We start from the raw sequence: 6,000 nt of genomic DNA, 5'->3' as shown, positions 1-6,000 counted from the left end.
CAGGTCACTTTGGGTAGTATAGAGATTTTAGTAATGTTGATTCTGCTGACCCATGAGCATGGTATATTCTTCCATCTGTTTATGTCCTCTGCTATTTCCTTCTTCAGTGTTTCATAGTTCTCCCTGTAGATGTCTTTTACCTCCTTAGTTAAATATATTTCAAGGTACTTTGTTTTCTTTGTTGCTATTTTGAAGGAAATTGAGTCTTTGATTTGGTTCTCAATTTCATTGTTGTTGACATATATGAATGCCTCTGATTTCTGTGTATTGATTTTGTATCCTGAGACTTTACCAAATTCATTTATCAGGTCAAGGAGTCTCTTGGTTGAATCCTTGGGGTTTTCTAGATATAATATCATGTCATCAGCAAAGAATGAAAGTTTGATCTCTTCTGCTCCCATTTGGACACCCTTAATTCCGCTCTCTTGTCTGATTGCTGTACCGAGGACTTCCAGCACTAAGTTAAACAGAAGTGGAGAGAGTGGGCAATCTTGTCTTGTTCCAGTTCTAAGTGGGAATGCTTTCAATTTTTCCCCATTCCCCAGATATTGGCTGTGGGTTTGTCATATATGGCTTGTATCATTTTTAGGTAAGCCCCATCTATGCCTATTTTGTTGAGCATTCTTATCATAAAAGGGTGTTGAATTTTGTCAAATGCTTTCTCTGTGTCTATTGAGAGGATCATATGGTCTTTGTTTTTGCTTCTGTTTATATGGTGAATTACATTTATAGATTTGTGTATGTTGAACCATCCCTGCATCCCTGGGATGAAGCCCACTTGGTTGTGATTAATTATTTTCTTGACAAGCACCTGGATTCGATTGGCTAGGATTTTGTTGAGAATTTTTCATCTATATTCATAAGGGATATTGGTCTGTAGTTTTCTTTTTTTGTTGCATCCTTTCCTGGTTTTGGTATCAGGTTTATGTTCACTTCATAAAATGTGCTGGGGAGGCTTCCATCCTTCTCGATGTTGTGGAATAATTTCTGCAGGATGGGCACCAGTTCTTCTTTGTAGGTGTGGTAAAATTCAGGTGTGAAACCATCTGATCTAGGACTTTTCTTTTTAGGAAGGTTTTTTATTGTTGTTTCAATTTCAGTACTTGATATTGGTCTGTTCAGGAATTCTATTTCTTCCTGGTTGAGCCAAGGGAGGGTGTGTATTTCTAAGAAATTGTCCATTTCCTCCACATTTTCCAATTTGTGTGCATAGAGGTTTTTGTAGTATTCATAAATTATATCTTGTATCTCCGTGGCATCAGTTGTGATTTCTCTTTTATTCTTCCTGATGGAGCTTATTAGAGATATTTCTTTTCTGCTTTTTGTTAGTCTAGCCAAAGGTTTGTCAATTTTGTTTATTTCTTCAAAGAACCAACTTTTTGTTTTATTAATCTTCCATATAGTTTCCCTATTGTCAATTTCATTTAGTTCTGATTTTATCTTAATGATTTCACTTCTGCTGGCTTTGGGGTTGGTCTGTTCTTCTTTTTCCAGCTTTTTGAGATGATTCATTAGGTTGTCTATTTGTGATCTTTTCAACTTTTGGATATAAGCATTTATGGAAATAAACGTTCCTCTCAGGACTGCTTTAGCTGTGTCCCACAGGTTTTGGTAATTTGTGTCACCTTTGTCGTTTAGTTCAAAGAATCTTTTGATTTCCATCTTGATTTCCTCATTTATGAAGTGATCATTCAGCAGAAGATTGTTTAGTTTCCATGACTTTGTGTAGATATGAGGACTCCTGTTAGGATTGATTTCTACATTTATTCCATTGTGGTCTGAAAAGATACATGATATAATTTCTATTTTTTTAAAATTGTTTGAGACATGCTTTGTGTCCTAGGATATGGTCAATCTTAGAGAATGACCCATGAGCTGTTGAGAGGAACATATATTCAGTGGTTTTGGGGTAGAATGTCCTGTAAATGTCAAGCCCATTTTTTATAGGGTTCTGTTTAAGTCCATTATTTCTTTGTTGATTTTCTGTTTGGAGGATCTGTCCTGTGCTGTCAGTGGGGTGTTAAAGTCTCCAACTATTACGTTGTTGTTGTTTATCCATTTGTTTAGATCGAGTAGAGTTTGATTTATGAATCTGGGTGCACCAAGGTTGGGTGCATATATATTTAGAATTGTTATGTCTTCTTGTTGAACTGTATCCTTCACCATTATATAGTGACCTTCTTTGTCTTTTATTATTTTGTTGATTTAAAAACTAAGTTATCTGTAATCAGCACTGCCACACCAGCTTTCTTTTGGCTTCTGTTTGCTTGAAATATTGTTCTCCATCCCTTTACGTTTAGTCTAATTGCATCTTTGCAGATTAGATGTGTTTCCTGAAGGCAGCAGATACTTGGCTTGTGTTTTTTTTATCCATTCGGCCAGCCTATGTCTCTCTTTTTTTTTTAAATTTATTTTGGCATATTATGGGGGTACAGGTTTTTTTAATTTTTTTATTTTGGCATATTATGGGGGTACAGATTTTAAGGTTTCAATAAGTGCCCTTTCCCCCCCTCACCCCACAAGTCTGAGTTTCCAGCATGACCATCCCCCAGATGGTGCACATCTCACTCATTATGTATGTATATACCCGTCCCCTTCCCCCTCCCACCTGCCCAATACTCTATTACTGTAGTACCTATGTGTCCACTTAGGTGCTGCTCAGTTAATACCAGTTTGCTGGTGAGTATATGTGGTGCTTGTTTTTCCATTCTTGGGATAATTCACTTAGTAGTATGGGTTCTAGCTCTAATATATAAGGAAAACATAAGATGTGCTATATCACTGTTGTTTCTTAGAGCTGAATATTACTTCATGGTATACATATACCACATTTGATTAATCCATTCTTGGATTGATGGGCACTTGGGCTGTTTCCACAGCCTTGCAATTATGAATTGTGCTGTTATAAACATTCGAGTGCAGGTGTCTTTTTTGTAGAGTGTCATTGGATCTTTTGGGTAGATGCCCAGCAATGGGATTGCTGGATCAAATGGTAGATCCACTTCTATTGCTTTAAATTATCTCCATATTGCTTTCCACCGAGGTTGAACTAGTTTGAAGTCCCACCAGCAGTGTAGGAGTGTTCCTCTCTCTCTGCATCCACGCCAGCATCTATTGTTTGGAAACTTTTTGATAAAGGCCATTCTCACTGGAGTTAAGTGATATCTCATTGTGGTTTTAATTTGCATTTCGCTGATGATTAGAGATGTTGAGCATTTTTTCATATGTTTGTTGGCCATTCTTCTGTCTTCTTTAGAAAAGTTTCTGTTCAAGTCCTTTGTCCACTTTTTAATTGGGTTATTTGATTTTTTCTTCCTGATTTTCGTGAGTTCTAAGTATATTCTAGTTATCAGCCCCTTATCAGATGGATAGAATGCAAAAATTTTCTCCCATTCTGTAGGCTGTCTGTTTATTTTCATGACTGTTTCTTTGGCTGTACAGAAGCTTTTTAGTTTGATCATGTCCCATTTATTTATTTTTGTTGCTGCTGTGATTGCCTTTGGGGACTTCTTTATAAACTCTTTGCCTAGGCCGATGGCTAGGAGAGTGTTTCCAACATTTTCCTCTAGAATTCTAATAGTTTCATACCTTAGGTTTAAGTCTGTTATCCAGCGTGAGTTGTTTTTTGTGAGAGGTGAAAGGTGTGGGTCCTGCTTTAGCCTTCTACAAGTGGCCATCCAGTTCCTAGCACCATTTATTGAAAAGGGATTCTTTTCCCCACTGTATGTTTTTGTCTGCTTTGTCAAAGATTAGATGGCTATATGAGGATGGTTTTATATCAGGATTCTCACATCTGTTCCACTGGTCAATATTCCTATTTTTGTGCCAATACCAGATTGATTTAATTACTACAGCTTTGTAGTACAGTTTGATATCTGGCATATTAATACCTCCCATTTTATTTTTGTTGCCTAGAATTGCTCTTGATATTCGGGGTCTTCTTTGGTTCCATACAGAGTGTAAAATTATTTTTTCTATATCTGTGAAGAATGCTGATGGGATTTTAATAAGTATTGCATTGAATCTGTAGATCAGTTTGGGTAGTATAGACATTTTAATGATGTTGAGTCTGCCGATCCACGAGCATAGTATGGATTTCCGTCTGTTTACATACTCTGCTATTTTCTTCCTCAGTGTTTCATAGTTCTCCCTGTAGAGGTCTTTTACCTCTTTGGTTAAGTATATTCCTCGGTACTTTAGTTTCTTTGTTGCTTTTGTGAAGGGAATTGAGTCTTTGATTTGGTTCTCAATTTGATTGTTGTTGGCATATATGAGTGCCTCTGATTTCTGTGTATTGATTTTGTATCCTGAGACTTTACTAAATTTATTTATCAGTTCCAGGAGTTTCTTGGTTGAATCTTTGGGGTTTTCTAGATACAATATCATATCATCAGCAAACAGTGAAAGTTTGATCTCTTCTGCCCCTATTTGGATACCTTTGATTCCATTTTCCTGTCTGATTGCTGTAGCCAAGACTTCCAGCACTATGTTGAACAGAAGTGGAGATAGTGGGCAGCCTTGTCTGGTTCCAGTTCTAAGTGGGAATGCTTTCAATTTTTCGCCATTCAGTACGATGTTGGCTATGGGTCTGTCATATATGGCTTATATCATTTTTAGGTATGTTCCTTCTATGCCTATTTTATTAAGTGTTCGTATCATGAAAGGGTGTTGAATTTTGTCTAAAGCTTTTTCTGCATCTATTGAAAGAATCATGTGGTCTTTGTTTTTGCTTCTGTTTATGTGGTGAATTGCATTTATAGATTTCCATATGTTGAATCATCTCTGCATCCCTGGGATGAAGCCCACTTGGTCGTGATGGATTATTTTTTTGATAAGCGTCTGGATTCAGTTAGCTAAGATTTTGTTGAAAATTTTTGCATCTATATTCATTAGGGATATTGGTCTGTAGTTTTCTTTTTTTGTTGCATCCTTTCCTGGTTTTGGTATCAGAATAATATTCGCTTCATAAAAGGTGTCGGGGAGGTTTCCGTTCTTCTCGATGTTGTGGAATAGTTTCTGCAAGATAGGTACTAGTTCTTCTTTGTAAGTGTGGTAAAATTCGGGTGTGAAACCATCTGGACCGGGACTTTTCTTTTTAGGGAGATTTTTAATTGCTGTTTCTATTTCAGTTCTTGAGATTGGTCTGTTCAGGAAATCTATTTCTTCCTGGTTGAGTCTAGGGAGGCTGTGTGTTTCTAGAAATTTGTCCATTTCCTCCACATTTTCCAGTTTGTGTGCATAAAGATTTTTGTAGTATTCATAGATTATATCTTGTATCTCTTTGGGATCAGTTGTGATGTCTCCTTTTTGGTTCCTGATGGATCTTATTAGAGATTTCTCTTTTCTGCTTTTCGTTAGCTTAGCCAACGGCATGTCAATTTTGTTTATTTTTTCAAAGAACCAACTTTTTGTTTTATTAATCTGCTGACTAGCTTCCCTGTTTTCAATTTCAGTTAGTTCTAATTTGATCTTGTTGATTTCACTTCTTCTGCTGGGTTTGGGGTTGGTCTGTTCTTCTTTTTCCAGCTCTTTGAGTCATTTCATTAGGTTGTCTATTTGTGGTCTTTTTGACTTTTGGTTATAGGCATTTATGGAGATAAACTTTCCTCTCAGAACTTCTTTAGCTGTGTCCCAGAGGATTTTATAACTTGTCTCTTGATTGTCATTTTGTTCATAGAATACTTTTATTTCCATCTTAATTACTTCATTTATGAAGTAATCCTTTAGTAGGAGGTTGTTTAATTTCCACGTTTTTGTGTAGAAATGTGAGTTTCTGTTAGGGTTGATTTCTACTTTTATTACACTGTGATCTGAGAAGATACATGGTATGATTTCTATTCTTTTAAATTTCTTGAGGTTTACTTTGTGTCCTAGGATAAGGTCAATCTTAGAGAATGTCCCATGAGCTGATGAGAAGAACGCATATTCAGTGGATTGTGGATAGAATGACCTGTAAATGTCAGTCAGACCCAATTGTTCTAGAGTTTTGTTTAAGTCCAT

Source organism: Microcebus murinus, chromosome 2 (assembly GCF_040939455.1).
Source record: "Microcebus murinus isolate Inina chromosome 2, M.murinus_Inina_mat1.0, whole genome shotgun sequence".
In the NCBI taxonomy this organism is placed as follows: Eukaryota; Metazoa; Chordata; class Mammalia; order Primates; family Cheirogaleidae; genus Microcebus; species Microcebus murinus.
The sequence above is the reverse complement of the archived record's forward strand: the minus strand, read 5'-3'. Positions refer to the sequence as shown.